The sequence below is a fragment of the Etheostoma cragini genome, chromosome 7 (genome assembly GCF_013103735.1).
Source record: "Etheostoma cragini isolate CJK2018 chromosome 7, CSU_Ecrag_1.0, whole genome shotgun sequence".
NCBI classification, from domain to species: domain Eukaryota; kingdom Metazoa; phylum Chordata; class Actinopteri; order Perciformes; family Percidae; genus Etheostoma; species Etheostoma cragini.
The window spans coordinates 16,561,404-16,580,736 of NC_048413.1; the positions used below are offsets into that span (position 1 = coordinate 16,561,404).

At 42.3% G+C, this 19,333-nt stretch overlaps 1 protein-coding gene across 2 annotated transcripts in view; it reads left to right on the forward strand.

Annotated features, from left to right (window-relative positions):
• The first annotated feature begins 121 nt into the window (after positions 1-121).
• rerea (arginine-glutamic acid dipeptide (RE) repeats a) overlaps positions 122-19,333 on the forward strand; it is a 128,067-nt gene continuing 108,855 nt past the window's right edge. For both annotated transcript variants that reach the window (XM_034878008.1, XM_034878009.1), the window contains exon 1: positions 122-456. The gene's annotated coding sequence lies outside the window, so the exon portion shown is untranslated. The remainder of the gene's footprint in view (positions 457-19,333) is intronic.

The following is a 19,333-nucleotide window of genomic DNA, read 5'->3' on the forward strand; positions in this document are numbered from 1 at the left end:
TCTCTCTCTCTCTCTCTCTCTCTCTCTCTCTCTCCCTCCCTCTCTCTCTCTCTCTGTGTGTCTGTTCCCAGCTTTGGCCAGTGGGTGACGATATTTTACCGGTTGAACTTTGAGAACCCCCAACTGTTCTCACCCCAAGATGAAGAAGGATGCTGTCATGCTGAGTGCCCCTCACACACACTAGTCTGAGCATTCCGGCAACGATTACTCCCTCTTTATTCTCAAGTCCATCATTTATGACAGCATTATATCAAACGTGATCCGTTCCGTTATAGCTACATTATAGAAGATATACAGGTGGCACTGCAGCTGCTGTGCTACTCTGTGTAGTGGCGACACTTGGCTAACTAACGTTGGCTAATTGCCCTTGCTGCTGCTGCTGCTGCTGCTGCTATTGTTTGTTGTTGCAGTTTCTCATCAAACAAATCACAGATGTTGTAGATCAAGCTCTTTAAGGTAAGTGATGTGAGCTTCAACCAATCGTGTTATTTGCCTTTGACTTTATCAGCAAAAGAGCAAGAATTGACAAATATGGAGGAATAGTTTGTAAACGTTGGACCGTTAACGTACATCCTTGCTTGCTAGCTATTTGGCTAATTTGTCTATTAGCATCAGCTAGCTAGTTAGCTAATATTGCTACTTGTTTGCCCCTTACTGTTGCTGGTTACCACGAACTAACGTTAGCAGCTAGCGCCAGTGACTAGCACTGATTGGGTAATGCCAGCAAGGAGCAGTGTAATGTCTGGATACAAACAGCTCGTTGACACTGGTTAGCACAGGGTCCATGCAAAACACAAACTCAATGACTTCATTTTATTAAACGCTTTGTGGTTTTAACGTGCACGTAACCTTGCAATACCTCACAGCAAACGTTTTCCCATTTTGAATTAACCTTAACGTTATCCAGTGTAGTATCTCTGTTACAGGGAGTAGCCTGAGCCCATTCAGCTATTGTCATTAGCTCATGGAAACGTTAGCTGGTGGAGCTAACTTGCTGTCTTTGTGTGCTTGACTTGTGCTCAATTATTGTTAACTAACTTACAGGTTTTGTTTATTAACAACCTTAGTCTGTGCTGGTTTTAAATAAAGCTAACACTGGCTAACGGCGCTATCATGTTGACTTTTGAAAACAAAGATTCAAAGCTTGTAAAGTCTTTATGTGAGATATTTGTCAACAAATAGAATCTCCAGACACTTTTCACCTCTGGCAGACTGGGTAGTTAAAAACATTTAGGTGGTAGTGGCTACATAAAGGGTAATACAATTAGTTGGGTTCATGCATTTATCAGTAAAGGAGTTTTTGCATGACTTTAGTCTTAAGTTATCATGCATTGTAAGTTTGAAAATAGTAAATACTGCTTTTCCTTAATTGTCAAAGTATTTAGGCTGGGTATAAATACATTTTTAATGAATTATCTGATATCCTGACAGCATTGCATAGTTAAACATAGACATGCTCAAAACCACATAATGTTGAATGACTTTAAACAACCAAACATGGACAGGTGTTTTGCAGTCAAGTACACCACTACTCTATGTATTCCGTTGCCACCTGTTCAGGCCTCATTATAATGACATGATAAGTACCTGAGAGTACAAGCATCATGTAATGTCAGTTACACATTATGGTTTAGCAATAGAGGGTTAGGCAAGAAAACACATACACATGCACACATACAGTCAGAAATGTTTTCAGAAGAAAACATTTCCAGCAAGCAATATTTTTACGCAGTTAATTAATTACTACTTAACAACAGGTAATATTTCTTTCATGCTTTGAAAAAAATACACCAAAACATCAATCAAGTTGCTTTAGATGTTACTGGATATATCAAGTCATTGCAGTTGTGACCAAAGCGGCCCCTTCATACACTTTTTTTAGCTCCATACATTGTGTATATGACACATCTGATGTTTTGGTGAATTTTCCTCCTGCTAGTAGCTCAGTGGTTGTGATTTAGATTTTCTTAAACTACCACTTAGACTGTAAACTTGCGAGGTTAGGTTACAGAGGTCTGCTATTACAGGCTGTATGTTGATTACTACTTTAGCACAGCTCTGACAGAAAAGCACCTTAAACTTTGTATATCATTTTTGTAAAAACTGAATTTTTCAGGTTCAACCAAGAGCAAAATTTAGAATTGCTTAAATTGAATTGCTTTAAAAACCTTTTTACATCCTCATTATCTGGTTAGTTCAGAGGTCAGAGGAGGTCAGTGTGTTTTCTAGTGTTTCAATTTGAATGGGATCTCAAGAGCAGCAGTGGGTAAAATTACTTTGAGTCACATATCCAATGACACACCCCATCCATTGAATGTTAATCTTGCTGGGTGACTATAGTAGCAGCAGAGTAATGATAAGTGTAATAACCCCGCTATTTTCCTTTTTAATGACTAATGTGTGTTTGAGTAATGGCAGCTCTCTGAGTAATGTGTGGCAAATGGAAGGCCAGCCAATGTTAAGGAAAATCCCTTTTTACTATGCTCTGACACCTCTTTGTCGGATGATTTGTCAATACACATGCTTGGGAATTCAGTGTTTACATGCTGCGCTCGAATGGCATCTTTCTGTTTTTACCAAGAGGCCGTCACTACATCTCTCCTTCGCCATGAATTGTCATGAAAGATGATTCTCCATAATAATGCCTGTGTCTAGTCTCAGAGCTACTTCATGCTGTATGTTGAGGCATTATGCCATTGTGTTGCAATATGAGATGGTGCTATAACCTTTCATCGGTGTGGCAAGTCTGTATTTTAAAAGGTGCATTTTACTCTCAGCAAGGCTATTGTGTTTCAAATAAAGGTGATTAGGTGGATTTATTGTGAATCTTGCCCAGAGATTTCATATACACTATGAAATTATGTTGGCAGGAGAGCTAGGTATGCAGCGAAAATGTCTGCTGTACAGAGCCAACACAGGAAATGATGTGTAATCAAGTATCTTTAGACATTAGATTTGTAATTAAGAAAGTGTGTTGCCTTGTATTTACATTCTCATGACTATGCATGGCTGCTGCAAAGACGACGCAATAAAGAAGCAAGTGGATGAAGTGATTTAGATTTTTCCTGTACAGTGCTTGCTTGATATCAATTCCGTTGCAAGATATCTGGCTGTTACATAGAAAAATAATGCTCTGAACAAAGGAGCAATGTTCGCTCAAAGACCTCTTGATGGGCCATTGAAGTGCTGTATATTCATTAAAAATAACAATCCGTCAGCACTTACTGACAGCACGCACAACAAGCCAGGCTCTTTTTATTGTTCTCCGAAGATGTTTTTCAGTTCCCGTGCCAAGAGCTGGGTAATTGGCTGTAGCAAAGCCTTGCATGTGTTGTTTTAAGATATTGGACTGACACGCACAGGGCACACTGGCAGAAATGAGGCAAGCACACTTTCCCTTCCTCCTCCTCCTCCTCCTCCTCCTCCTCCTCCTGGCTTATCCCAGTAAGTCAGAGAAGGCAAGATGCCGGATGTGTTTTGTGTTCTTTGACAGCTTCCCTTCACCTCTCATAAGAGGAGATCCAAGCATGCTGCATCATATCTCATCTTTGTTTGATTCAGGCCTAGGTCTGTAGCTCCGCAATTGTGCCAAGGAGATATTATCGGCAAATGCTGTCCATGTTAACAATTGTGAGCTGTCTTGCGACATACTGCTGGTGGTATTTGATGTACTAGATGTGATCAAATCTGCTTTTCCTTTGAGCTCAGTCACGGCAAAGTTGGTCTCGCATCAGCCTGCAAATGCCGCCTGTGTCTTATTGGGTCGGCTTGGCATGGATTCACATCTTAACTGACCAGGCACATTGTGTTTCGTGTGGTTGCCAGCCTTTTGGCAGGGCCTAGGTATAGCAAAAAAAAATCTCTCTATATTTGCCTCAAATTTGTATGTGGCTAAGAGATTGCAAAGTTTTGCAATTCACTACATATCGGAATCTTCTGTGATTTATGTACACGAGGGGTTTTACAAAGGAGTGTGGAAACTGGACATGGAGGCTCGGTTAACAGTTGTAGGAGTTGTGAAGCAACAGCAAGCACAGGACAATGAATACATAGTAGTAGTGATGTAGCTGTAATGTTGGTGACTGCACAGCAGGTTTTGTCTATCTGTAAATCTTATGCATTGTTAGATTTAAAACACCATGGCATGCAGATGATGAACTATCTTATCAGCATTTGAGCAGAATGGGCTAATAATAGACCTAGCACTTACTCAATTACAGTGCCAAAAAGCATGAATTGAAAGTGTTCAAAAATAACAGTCAGCCATTTGCCATCTCAGTAAGAGGAAAATGAAATGGTGTAGGATCAGCTGGCTGGCCCCTTAGGAGAGGGAGAGAAAGGGGGGGAGAGAGATGAGGAGGAGAGTGTTGCCGCTGTGTGTGTCAGTGCTGATTAGGTAAGAGATTGCCTCATGTAATGACACGGCATGGCGCTAGTGGTGCAGAAACACAAACAATGCATACCAGTGTTTTACTGCGCACACCCCCTGCAGCTGCTTGCTTGACGATGTTTATATAGACATATACTCTCTCCCTAGAATATTTCAACATCTTTTAGATGATGCCCTTTTTTTTTTTTTTGTGACACACATTTACGGCGCCCGGAAGCCAATAACCCTTTTCTCTGTGCGCTCTTTTTCTCCTGTAGCACAAATGAAAGATGGAGGTGATAAAAGAATATAAGCACAATAGAGTCTGTTCCGTTTTCTATTAGTGCTTATTGTTACTATGGACGTCAGTATTTTTTGCACAGATATTTGTTGTGAAATATGCTACATAACTGTGTTAGCTGAACCTTAAGCATATGGAACTTGTCATATTGTGTGTTGGATCCATTCTGTAGACCGCAATGTTAACATTTTTCATCTTTTTGCGTGGCTTATAATAGACCTGTTACGGAAGTGTAAATATCAACCATATTTCCTACAGTGATAAAGGTAAATAGTCAGTGTGTTGTCATTATCAGAGAGCCACCTCGATCAGCAAGTCTAAATGATGCAGTTAATTTAATTGATTGTTTTATAGGGAGAATTGTCAATAACGTCTATCTATTCGCCAGATAAACACATATGTCTTTATTAAACTGACTGTAGTGGCTTGTTATGTTTTTTTTTTTCCCTTACAATATTGGGTATGCAGGACAATGATTTTCAACACTGTGGATGAGACAAATTACACATACATCTTTTTACCATGTGCTGGTTGTGCTCTGTGGCCTCTGTGACTAATACGGGCACTGCACTAATGTTGTGTCTGCACATGAGGCACAGTTTGTTTGCAGAGCCCGGACCTGTGACTGATGTTTTAATGGCGTAGGCACACAGTCTAGTGGGGAGCTCAGGGTTCAATCAGCCATAAGGAAATGACCCTGGTGACATTGTGGTGCTTTACACTCTTCTGTTCACTCGGTGCCTCCAGTTAACTGTGTCCTTGCCCACCCTTGCAGGTAAGGCACACCTATTGAGCCTACTGAGCCTTCAGATTAGATGCTGGGACTTACGGCTGGATCGACTACAGGTTTAAGGATGGACATCTTGTCTCTCTACGTACCCCAGTTCCAGCAGCCAGCACAGAGAAAATGAGTTCTGAGGATTGGGTTTAGATTTGCCACTGTAGCACTTCAACTCTGATACACTTTAGCTACCATCAGGGAGGGAGGGAGGGAGGGAGGGAGAGAGGGAGAGAGAGAGGGAGAGAGAGAGAGAGAGCAGTGCTATCTAACTGATCAATTTGTAATAAATCTGTTGCCTCAAGCTGTTGTTCGCTTCTACTCAGTAAAAGGTGTCTGCGTTTCTCAGGCAAGAAAATGCTTGTCAGGCAGGGCATACAGAGCTATCAGTGAATGAGGCGCGCCTAAAGCACAGTAAATCATTTTCTCTGTGCTCAGTTTACATAGGTCGAACACATCGCTCTCTTATCAGCACATTCCATTGGTAAAAAGAGGGGTTATAACAATCGATAAGGCTGACCACTGAAATAAGGAAGCAACGCTCCCCTCACATTAAATTTCCCCATTATTCAATATGAGCTATTAATCATGATGAAGGAGCTATTGATCAGGCTATCAGCCAAGGTTGGTCAATTTATTTGCCAAGAGTCATTGCACAATGTGAGGATCTGTTAAAGTAGTGCTGCTTCACGAAAACCAAGCGGCAGAATTGAAATGGCCCCATTATTGTGACAACAGTTTGATCTTTAAGGTAACAAAAGAGCGGGCCTCTATAAGGACCACAAGGGACATCTCTCGCTCCTCCTCCACCAGCAGCCATATGGACCGTACTAATTGTGTTTTACGCCAACCATTTTCACTGATCCATCAGGGACTTGTGGAAGTGCTGTAGCTATAATGTCACCAGCAGTGGGCTGGCTCATGAAAGAAACATTAGTGAGCAAGATGAGAAGACAGGAAAGCAATGCACTGCAAGTCAACACAATTATTGATTTTATTCAAATGAAATCTCTGGATCTGTCTCTAATGTTAGACACAAAGTATGATTTCTATTATTTCTTTTTGCAATTGCTATTGTCAGAGAGCAGCATTCACTTCAGTCTTACACATGTGTCAAGTGGTAAAATCTCATATTCTAGGCATAATGCCAATCTATAAAGATATAGGTAAAAGAGTACGTGCTCTTGTGATCCCATATATATCTCCAAATTGTTTATTCAGATTCTGAACCGTTCCACAGTTGGCAGTCTGTAATTGCTCCACAGAGAAATCCTCTATTATCCGTTATGTGTTCTAACCACACAAATGCTGAGGTTACAAAGTTGAATGTAAATGTGACATTCACATATTTGCTTTGCCCTTCAGGCAAGGGATTGGTTGTGAGGCATTTGAAGTGCTAAGTAAAATCGGTGTGTGTTTTTAACGTGTTTGTAATATGCAATCATGAAAAGGGCACATCTATGTAAATTAGATCCTGTGAGGTAGGGGAGGGGCGTTGGAGAGGATGTGCGTTTCATTGTGTCCTCGCTAACAGTTTTCTTGTAATTATTGAAAGTGATGTTTGCTGCAAAGCTGGAAATCTTCAAGATCTTGTGTTAATAAAGCATCAGAGGCGGCCGAGCCGTTATTCTGGGAAATAAAAGGCAATCAAGCCTCCAACATCCTGTCCTATGCCCCAAAATGAAGCAGCAGAAACCCTAATTATCTGAGAGGATGAGCAGCTCGAACTCCAGTGCTTGGCTAGTCAGTGCCAGCGCTAGCTGCTACACTCTAATGAAGACGCACTGCTAGCTTCTCTCTCTCTCTCTCTCTCTCTCTTTCTCTCTTTCTTTCTGTGTTTATTCCTTCCTTCTAGCCCTCTATATCTGGCTCTGGCTTGCCTGAGGTATTTTCTCCCCCTTAGCTCATCTCCTTTGCTACCTCCTCCTCCTCCTCCTCTTTCCTTGTGAGTGAAGTTATGGATGTGACTGTTGCACTGATGGAGTGAGAGGAGCTTTGTTGCCTGAAGGTGTCTGGGAGTCCTGCACAGGAAATCGGTGAGCTAGATGCCGGCCTCTGTGATGCTTATTGCTGCTCATGTAAAGTGCTGTGAGATAGTGGGAGAGACAGCATTGATCTCCTCCCATTGATTTCATAGATCCTCTTTAAAGATGACAATAAAGTTGTCTTTCTGTGTCATCTTTAAGTACTCCTTTTCAAATCAGCGGTGTGGCAAATTACTCCTGTCATCAACCGCCCATATTCCAACAGCATTGTGTGATCATTTGTGGAGATGAAAGTCAGGTTAAATCTTGCTTTGCACAGTTGATCTTTGTTTGTGCTCGCTTTTTTTCAGCAACACCGCAAGTCTTTGAACATTTATTTGTTGGTTATGTATTATTGCTTTGGTGTTAACCAAAGCTCTTAGAATCTATAGACCTGCAGAGCAGCTTTAATGGAAAATAAGATATGCTCTGTGAGTGAGTACTGAATACCGTGCTATAAGCCACATCTTTGTTGTTGCGGAGGAGTGAGTGGTGATTGATTGTTTGAAACCTGAGCTTGCCTCAGCTCCCAGCCAGCTGCTTCTCACTATTTACCTGTAAACTTGTCCTTTCTGCTTTTGCTTTGTCTGTGGATGGCCGCAGAGCTCTTTCTCTGTCCCCTCTCCCCCTCTTTGTTGTACCAAGCAGCCCTAAGGCCTCCAGGGATGAACAGACAAATAGAAGACAGCGAGAGGTGAGGCTTGCTCCCCCCATTCTCCCATCTATCTTTCTCCCTTGCGAGCACTCTGTCAGACAAGTTTCCAGGCACTCAAAAGCAGCAAATCGACTCACTGTAGGAATCACTGTCACTTGGCCGAACTGGGGCATAGCAGCGCACTAGGAGGCCAATCCTCCTCCTCCTCTCCCCATTCACCACCACCTCAAATGGATAAAAAGCTATTTTGACATGGCATTGTTGAGGCCTGGTACTCTGTATAGATTAGCTTATTCTAGTCTAACTCCCCCAAAAAGCTTTTTTTGGTCTCTTCAGTTATACATTAGTGGGGAGCTATTGATGAATACTTGATTAAGTGCTTGTGGAAGAGTTCTAGTGAGCAGCTTTCCATCTTGAGTTGCTCTGGTTCATCCTAAACAATACGATCAGCAGGCGACATGGTGCTGCACTATTGCATGAATCTCTAATCAAAGTTGGGGATGTTTTGTTTGTGCACAGATTTCATGATTGTGATAGAGTGCGAGGAGAATGCTGTCAGAGTTTTAGTCTCTTCCTTTATTCTTGACACAAAGCAAATTATCTTATCGGCACAAAGCCATTGCTCACTGCAAAACTCAAATGTAGTGCGCCCGGGTAGCTCAAATGGTAGAGCGGTTACCTATGTACAGGTTTATTCCACAACGCAGCGGGCCCGGGTTTGACTCCGACCTGCGGCTCTTTGCTGCGTGTCATTGCCCCCATCTCTCAACTTTCATGTCTTCGGTAGTCCTGTGACATAAAGGCCCTAAAAATAATAATAAAAAAAGAAGAAGAAGGTGGTTTGTGGCTTCGTATCACGCTTGTGCACATGCACTCCGATGCATGCACAGGTGCAGAGACGCATGCACCTGGTGTAATGAAAGGCAAAGCATTCTTCTGACAGCAGGGGTTTAAATTTCACTCCTTGGTGTGAAAGCTTTGTCACAGGGAAGAGATACACCACCACCTCGTGCAGCCCTCAGAGACCTTTCTTTGGAGAAGCAGCGGCCCTCCCTTTTTTGTCCTTGTTTCCTTCTCTATTTAGCACTCATCCTTTACTCAAATCAACGACAGGCTTGTGAAAATCTCTACATAAAACAATGCACAGTGCTGCTTTATTTCTTGTTACTCTTCCCCAGAGTTTATTTGTCTTGCCTCTTCAGCTGCTGCTGTGAAGAGGATGACAACGGGCAGAGAAAACTAAAAGGACACGTCGTCTTTCTTTTTTTTTCTTTTTTCGCTTCTCTGTAAGAAGCCGCTTACATTACACAGGGCTCGTCCACCTTGTATTTGCTGTTGCAGAGTGATAAAGACGATGGGAGTGAGAAAGGTGTGTGTTGTTCTCTGGGAATTTGGCTTAGGAATGCGGCTGTGCATGTGGGTGTATGGGGGGGGGGGGATTGGAGGTCATATGAGTGTTTTTTTTGTAGTAAGGCAGCTTAGAATTGACAGGTGTGTTTTAATTGTTTGTGACATGTGAAATGAGAAACAATAATGTGTGACCAGTGCACCCAGGAGATTACAACGATCGGTCAGCCGCTGAAAAGAGTGTCAGAGAGATGCATTACCACATCTTTGTCTCCCTCTCTGTCCCTCTGAGCCATAAACCACTCACAAGCATTTAGCCAGCAGTGATTTCTTCTCTGTTCACCTCCTCGCCCTTGTCCTGATCCTGTGGAACTGCTAGTAGAAAACCTCCCAGGCTTCTTGAATGAATCCTCTCTAGTGTGTGTGACTGTGTCTCTCTGTGCTTGCAGCTTTGATTCTTGGCAAATCTCTGCAGCACCACCTGATTTGACTTGGTAATAGGGCATTGATGAGTCTTTGGGGAAATCGGAAAAGGAACACAAAACCATACAGCAAAAAATCCACTACTGGAGGTTGCAGTAAAGGCAGTGTCAGGCTTCTCAATAGCTATTGACAAAAGAGGAAAAAAGGCTAGGGTGAATTAAAAATGGAGGACTGTAGAGATATAGCTGTCATCTGTTGATGCCTACAGCCACCTGGTCTTCCTGCAGTGGGAGACAAAAGCTTAGAGGTGGAGATGGGCTTTAGCACCCAGGCTTCTTCTCAATTTGTATTTTGTACTCTTCTGTACTGAAAAAGCTGGTCTTCTTTATAGGACAGCAGATTCCTTTCATCTTTAGCAGAGCTCATTGCTCCCAGAATATTGTTTGCAGTGTGGAGGATATAAAAGGTAGCCAAGCCAGGAGTAGTAGGGGAGATAAAAGCAGGATTGCTTAAGCACTGAGTGTTATTTGTGGCTCATTCCTGCTCCTGTTGTTAGTAGCCACTAGCATAATAATTCATCTTGCCTAGTTTTTTACCTCAGTGCGCATCCATGCACACACACGCACAAAGTAACTACTTTCAAACACAAATTCACCTAGCTAGCGAAGGGTAAGCCCCTCAAATATAAAACAAGCAAATCAAAGACGAAATGCTCATAATTCTGCTGCCTCACCATGGCCATCTAACAGCTGAGCCGAGCTGCGAACAAAAGGCAGGGCCTGCCTGTGCCCGGTTCCCTCACAGGGGCATCTTGTATGTTTTATCACTCCGGCTAGTGCTGCAATTAATATTAATGTGCTTTAAATCACGCTCCACTAGCGCAGCTTCCCTCTTTCTCTGTGTGTGTTGTATGTGCGTGTGTTGTGAATAAGAGCAAAAAAGCAAGCGCGGGATAAGAATCTAGGCAGGATATGGCATTCCTCTTGTCAGCTGTCTTAGAGCTGGAGGGATATGTGGATAAAGACAAGGGATGAAACTGAATCCCAGCCAGACAAGCAGGTAGCACGGCATCTAGGCAGAGACTTCTAGCACCCGCAGCGGCTGGGCACGGGGTGGTGCGCAGCCTGTTTATTTAGTCATGTTGTAATAATGCTTGACCTTTTCTTTCAAGTCCACGGCCTGACCTTTAGCACCTTACTTGTGTGTGTGTGTGTGTGTGTGTCACACACAAAAACATACACATGCAGAGAGGGAAACAAGCACCTCCTTTGCAGGGAGCTTCATGGTCTGCCAACTCCTGGAGTGGATTGTTCCAAATTAGTATGCATTAGGTGGTTAGTGCAAAGCATTTAATTATGCGAGATGGCACTAAACTGTCTATGTTATGATTAGCCCAACACGTTACAAGCTTAATCTCTTCATTTTTTCCTCTCTCTTTCCATGGATGAGAAGGAGATACAGGGTGTGGGGGGTTGATAAGCTGGTGAAGAAGGATGATGGGGGTGGGGGGGGACTTTAGACATTCTCCCATATTCCCATTAGATTTTACAAGTATCCCCAGTATCATTGCAGCCAATGTTTTCTTCCTAGAAGGATTTTGATACCCTCCTACCCCCCACCCCCCCTTGCATGCCCCCAGACACTTTGTCAGATGATATTGAATCAAGTCTCTTCCTTTTATGTGTGTATGTGCAACCCGCTCTCTGTTTTCCCTGAGCTGCTTTCATGCAAGGCAAGGCTTTTTAATCTTGGGCAGCAGGCGGAGGTGGCAGAAGCAGCCGGGGTAGAGTCAGAACGTACCAGGCAGCCATCCAGCCAGGCAGTCAGTCACTGCAGTGGAGCCCCAGCAGCTCCACAGAGGAGCCCATTATACAGGAGAGATATCAAACCATGAATCATTTACGCCAGTCCTCCCCTCCCTTCTCCTGCCCATGCATGCAGACCTGACGCCCGGCCAGCCGGCCGGCTGCCTGCTTGCCGCTGTCTGCATCTTTGATGAATGATTATTGCGTTTCATAAACATAGGCTACAGTAATTAAAGTATCATTGATTCTTTCTATGTTAGCTCCAAGGTGGACAATAATGTGTTTTCGCCCTCCTTCATTTTTGTCACTGGATAGAAAAAGTCCCTCTAGGAACAGCAGACGGTAATTTATTAACCCCCCCCTCCTGTTTAGGCATTTAAAGAATAGCCTTCATTCAGGGAGGAGGGTGATAATACAACAGGGTGGGGCTTTGGGGTAGTACTCATTGTGCAGTGTGCTGTAAGGATTGTGTTGCAGTGTTGGTGTTTTGTGTCTTGCGTAAAAAAGTGCAGGGACACGGGGGTTAATGTGCTGGAAAAGAGTGATTTAGGTCAGTGGTCGTGTCTGCATCTGTCACTCTGACAAGCTGCCGCTTTAGGAGGCTGCGTGGTGTTGAATAAAGGACAGAGTGAGAGACAATTGAGGAGAGTGCTGCCTCTTTCAAATGGAAAAAAGGAAAACCTGACTTGACTGTGATTTGTGCTCTCAGCGACAGGCACGATGTTACAAGCAGCCGTTTGATATAAACCTAATCACTTTCACCTCTTTATTGAAGATCAAGACAGTTAAAGCCTCTCCAAATAAGTGCATGTCTCTTTGCCTTCCTCCATCTGTTTTTCTTTCTCTCACCTGCTCAGCTCTCCCTGCTGTCATTTCTGCTGGTCATTTTTCCTCTCTCTCTCTCTCTCTCTCTCTCTCTCTCTCTCTCTCTCTCTCTCTCTCTCTCTCTCTCTCTCTCTCTCTCTCTCTCTCTCTCTCTCTCTCTCCACATTTTTCTCATTTCTCCACCTATTTCAATCAGGAGTGCACTACAGTTCTGTGTAAATATCACAATCACTGATGGAAAAATGTGCTGGCATCTCCATAAGGGGATTAGAGGAGCCATTTTGTGTATCACTTATTAATGTGTCCATCTCTCCTTTGCGCAGTCTCCCTCTGAGCTGTATGGATTGTTTTCTCTCATGCAGGCACACACATACATCTATTTGCAGCACGTTTTACCTCCATTATTCTTTGAAGAGTTTAGCAGAAAAATGTCACTGTTGTAATAAGTGTCTACACTCCGATGAATTTCTTACCTCTGAGGATTTTTAAGTGTTACTATTTGATTGCATATTTGTTAAACCTAACTAAGCATCATCATTTTCCATGTTCTCATCTTCATCAGAACTTTGTACACAGATCGCCTGGTTTTCACACACTGTCAGTTTACACATGTCTGTGCACTTGAGGCCATTTATAAGACACACATACAGTTGTGTTCAAAATAATAGTGTGTTTAAAAAAAGTGAATAATGCTCAAAATCCTTAGAATAACTTTTAATTCCATTATATCAGTGCATTGGTGCAATTCCAAATCAAAACATGACCAGAATTGATCAGGTTTGTTTTATACCTTTACAGAAAGTTAAGAAAAAGGAATATTAGACGGTTTAAAAATAATAGCAGTATTTGCATTTTTCATTACAAACTGAAACATTTACTGTATGAACTGAAACATGTGTCAAGGGTTTGCTTTACTTTGAATTACTGCACTAATATTTAGTTGCATAACCATTATTTCTGAGAACTGCTTCACATCTGTGTTGCATGGAGTCAACCAACTTCTGGCACTTGTGAACAGGTATTCCAGCCCAGGATGATTGAACTACATTCCACAATGACTCTGCATTACTTTGTTTTTCGTCAGAAACAACATTTTTGATGTCACACCACAAGTATTCTATGGGATTAAGGTCCGGGGATTGGGCTGGCCACTCCATAACATCAATCTTGTTCATCTGGAACCAAGAATTTGCACACTTATTGGTGTGTTTTGGCTCCTTGTCTCGTTGAAAGACCCATTTCAAAGACATTTCTTCATCAGCATAAGGCAACATGACCTATTCAAGTATTTTGATGTATTGAAACTGATCCCTGATCATTTTGGCTATTCTTTGTTTCCATTCAAATGGTAGTTAACCGTTTCCACCCACGTCGTTCAGGCTTTGGATGACATTTAAAGGCATTTGAAATAATTTTGGCTGAGCAGCATATACTTTTCTGCACTTCTTTATATGTTTTCCCCTCTCCAATCAACTTTTTAATCAAAGTCCACTGTTCCTCAGAGCAATGTCTGGAACGACCCATTTTGCTGAGTATTTTATTGCGACATGCACTATAACCAGCATGCACAACGTTAACGCCTTGCCTTCTTGAATATGGGCCATCATTGACACTTGTTTCTTCACAGAATCAATCACCTCATTAATTAAGCTATTATTTTGAACATGCCCCTTTCAATTAGAGATTCAATTACACAGAATGAGCAGCATGCATGCCTTGACTGTTGGGTCGGTTGGTTTTCTATGATTCTACATCACTTATTAGCTAATTATTTGGCATGTAGAAATATCACTTCTACCAAAAAATGTAATTTATTAATTGGACTTCTGTTATTTTGAGCACAACTGTACATTGTGGGAGTGAAAAGTTTTTGTGCAGTTGCAGGCGAGTAGATTCTGGAGAACTTCTGGTGCTGGCTGGCCTTCCATCCAGTGCAACACCAGCTGTTCACCTTCCTCCGCTGTCTCCATCTTCCATCCTCTACCAACAGGGTACAACAGTACTTGTGGGTCCTTTACTAAACATCTCCAAATACCATCAATGTGTTGCCTCAAGCTATCCTGGCACGGTGGGAGTTGATGACTCTCAATTTCACCTTTCTTTGCGCAGAAAAGGTGGTACCTGAGCTTGTTGATCATGGTGGTTGATGCTTTCGGGGCATAGAGGACACATGTAAAGGCCTCCAGTTTATTGCTCAGTCCTGGCGAGAGGTCCCATTCCTGGCCCAACTTCAAGAATGTGTCTTGTGTTTCTTTGTTGTTAATCAGTAGTGTAAGTGCCCTTGTCTTCCCTTTGCCTGCAAAAGCGCTTACAGTGTCACATCCTGTGTAGGCGTGCAACCCAATGTGAGCCCTACAAGTGTCCATGCCAACAGTGGCTGCAACCTTCCTAATAGCTACCAGCCTTGTACAGGTTCTTGTGTCACACTTCAGGAACAGTGAGGCCTCAATCTTGTCACAAAATGCTAAAGACATATGTGTCTTTGGAAGTAGTGGACTTTAGAAGTAGTCCGTCTGCTTCTTGTTAACATTGAAGAGTTGACACCTCCTCACTGTCTGGATATGTGATTCTGTTACATTTGTCAATCACAGTTGCATATAGACTCTTCTCCTGTAGCTTTTCTGTATTCTGGGTTCCTACATGTACTACGGAGCTAATGAGACTAGTTTTGTTATTGACTTTGGTCAGGAAGCTCCTACACTGCCTCAACATCTGTGTGCTTGTGATATTCTGCGACGCATGACCAGTCTCTTCGCCCTGTATAGATCTTTCACTATTCTTGATTGAGTTCTGCTTGAACACAACATCTATTCTTCTACTCTGACTGCCTTCCCTGTGAGTAGATTTATCACTTAAATCTGTGATAGTGGATTCTTGGGACTACTTCTTCTCCAAGGTCTTTAGCAACATCTGTAATAGGGGCATGGTTTCTCACTTTGGCTGCGTCAAGCAATGTTGCATGATTCATAGTCTTTAAGACGATGTTGATCCTGATGTTTCATTGTGTATGATACGCACTTCAGATTATTTGTACTGGCTGTCCATTCTGAATCCAGATCTAAATCTCCTCTACTCAGTTCTATTGTGCAAGAGTATTCTTCCGTCACAGTAACTAAAAAGAAAATCACAAGGGTGGTGATGTAAACAAAACAGGTTAATGAAAAAAAAGGGTTTGTTACTTGACATCACTTAAACCCAACCCATCATAATTTAAGCTTAACCTGATGGCACTTACATCCTCTTGGAAATGTTGGAAGATGTCCAACTGATGTAGCTAGCTAGCTTGCACTGTAGCAGTTATTGTTACACTGTTTTAACCTGCAAGCTAGCTAGCCTGCTAGATAGCTAGCCTGCAAAAAACACCAAGCTTACGTTAGCTACTGTTACAGGTACAGCTATAGGTATTATCTCCCTCTGTCTTTTCCCCATCCGTTCACAAGTACAAGGTAAAAATTATTTTGTACTTGAATTTAATACCCCGGAAATCATTGGAAGTTGATTGAAGATGTCATAGTTGGTAGTGTTGTTATAACCAGTCAACTGAACCAACAATCGTTCACAAAACTGGAAAAACCTTGTCAAACTGTCAAAATACATCAGTGCATGAGCTACTTTCTGACATTCTAACTGAACGTGGGTAAATATCAAAATACATGATACAAACATTTTTTTAAACACCTCACAAGTGTTATGTTTACAACATTATTGAAACGATTACTGTACATGTACAGTTGTTTTGTAAACGGTGTTTGGGAAAAAGTGATTTCAATACCTTCTCTGCACTGCTATTGTGATTTTCCTAGTTGCCGAAAATCACTAAGAGAGTTTCTCCCCCCAGATGATACTGATGGCCCAAATTTGGGGCCCTGGCTCATGAACTAGCCTCATTATTTTCATTCACAGCTGTTGGTTTTCCTCTGTTCACAAAAAACTGCTTAATAACATCATAAAACAATGTTGCTAAACACAACAGAAAATGTGATCAAATTGATCCAGCCATTAAAACTCTATGATAGTCTGTTTGAGCTAGCCTGTGCTGATTGCTAGCCTTCTCCCTCTGCCCTATGGCTCGTCCCTTTTGTTAGTGAGCCACATGGCTCTCTACAAGGCTTAGTCTAATCAGTGCTAAATATTCAGCGGTAGCCCATAGCCTAATCAGCCAGAGCCTACTCATTGTCAACCAATTGCATTCTTCTTGACCTCCCAGATGGAGGTAAACTGCTGAGCCTCTCCATAGCGCCGCCTCAATTACTGTAGCAGTAATGGTGATAAAGAAGTCCACAGGCTCAGATGAAAATGGCTGATTGATGTGGACACACATGGCTTATAATTGAATTTATAAGGAAGGGCGTTAGGGGTGTCGTGGTGGAGCGGGATCTAAACAATGACCAGGTATTTAGTGATTTACCCTTCCTGCCTTCTCATCTAATGCAGTTGTGCATCGCAACACTATCATCAGCTGCCTATGTGAAACACACCACACACACACACAATGAACCAGTGGGAGAATTTGGGAAGATGACATGTCTGTCCTACAGTAGTTGTAATGCTGTTACTAAAACTTATTTTCATTATTAATTATATTATTAATCTTTTGTCTCTAACCTTACCTTAACAATGTACCACAGCTCAAAGTACTTTCTGGCATTTTTATTTTTTATTTTATCTAGCCAACACTAAAAACTAAAGTATTTATTTACAATAAAATTAAGTTGAAGACGATGTTTAAGAAGATGTAATGTTTGATTAGTGAATCGTGTGATTACTTTGTAATAAAGTAGTATTTCTGTAGATGACTATTGGATTCATCAACAGAAGAAGGAGCTGGTCTGTTGCGTCGCTGGGGGTTGGAGGTTTAGCGCTCCCCTTGTTATCAGACTGCTCTTCATTTATTTCTGTTTATCCTAATGAAGAGCGTTGAGAGAGGGATGTAATTAATTGACCCTGGCAGCTCAGAGGGGCTGTGGCGAGTCCAAGAGCAGGTGCTGACTGTGCTGCCCACCGTTTCTTTCACTAGTCATCTCAGTGTGCATATATCTGCCGACTGCCCAACTCTCCCTGCTGACCGATTGGCTCTTAGTAAGTGCAATGACGCTGGATGCCTGAGCCTGCGTGAGCTGCATAATACCAGCTACTGCCTGAAGGAGTGCTCTCCTCATTTCTAGCTCGCCTCTACCCTCAGCTGCTGCTTAGCCAAGCTTGGCCAGTGCAGAGCAGAGATGAGTGCCTCTTTTTCTCTACTCACACTGCTCTGCCTGGCAGTTTATTAAAGGGAATACTAGCTTTTTCCTTGCACTGGGCGTTTGATTTCGACAGCAGCAGATGCTGTCATGGCAGATAAAAGGCAGTGGGCCCCAGAATTACGGTGCACACAGCATCTGTGTTTACCGCGTCATTCCCCCTACCTCTGACAAGAGAGGAGGAGAAAATGGAGGACAGGCTGCTGCATTCATGTGTCTTTACATTGACATGTCTCATCAGGGAAAGAGATGGACAGACAGTCTACAGTGGAGCCATCAATCAGTCCTTTATAATACGCCTGTCCAGCTCACTGTGACATTCTGCACATAAAGATGACAAAAGATGCCTTATTGCTATTGTTGACATGTTTTTAAAAACCCTTTTCTCAGTTGACTTTGTCAGATGGAGTAAAATAGTAAGGTTATTGGTGTGTGTGCTGGCTAAAATTGTCAAGAAAGCAGTTTTAATAATTCTTTAACTAAGACAGTGTGGATTGGTGTAATTGTAGGTGTTGCTTTGATTTTGGTTTTTCAAAATAGCAAGAAATAAACATGGTGTATATTAAGTTGTTTAATTTTCTAAAAAGTGTTTTCTCTCAAAGCCTTACCTTGACAATACCTTAACAGAGAGATCCATTTTTCTGGCATTATCTCTCACTGAGGCTGGGGGCTATGCTAATTTTTCATCGGCATCATTTCATTGAGCTTTAATTAACACAACAAGGATGCAGTGTCATCCACTCAGACAGCTAATACAAAGTCATTAGTCTAACCCCCAGCAACTCTAAAACAAAATGTTATTAGACTGTTTACGGTTTGGTTATATATTAAAATTGATTATCTTGATGTTTTCATCCACATAAATTAGCATTTTCAGATCCTGTAGGCCATTTCCCAATGCTTGGTATCAGAGGTCTAAAATAAGCCTTTATTGAATATGATACTCTACGATCCTCTGTTAGTTTTCTTAAACTGCTTCTTCAGCGTTTCAAGCAACCAGCTGTCTGTCTTCTTCATGCCTCTCGGTGCCCTAGCCTGTGGTGACAGCAAGAATAATGTATTCATGGCGCCGGCACGGTGCAACGCATTTCTTTACCTTTTACTTAATTGAGGGGAAACTCCCCTGACACCTGCTTAGCACAGCACTAGGCTAGCAAAGCGGCTAAACTCAACCCTAGGAGCTGAGGCCACTGAACCCTGACTGAGAAATAACACAACCCAGGACCACCCAGGGACTGCCGAGGGGAGAAATGATTTAATAATGTTGATGAGATATTACACCAACCCTTTCTCCACCGTCTCCCTCTCTTTTCCCCGCTCATTATTTCTTACCTGGGGATAGAGACGGCTCTGACTCTGTGCCTGAAGGTGTATTTAGATGGGGCTGCTAAATATTTCACACCCTAAAGACAGACAAGTAAAACAAGTTAAAGAAGAAGAAGCAAAAAGGGGATTTTTTTTTAATCAGTGCAGAGGGTTTTAACATTGATTGTGTAGGAGGGAGGTTAGGGAGTGTAGTCAAGGGCAGTCAGGGCAAGCTTGGAATTGGTGTGTGTGTGTGTGTGT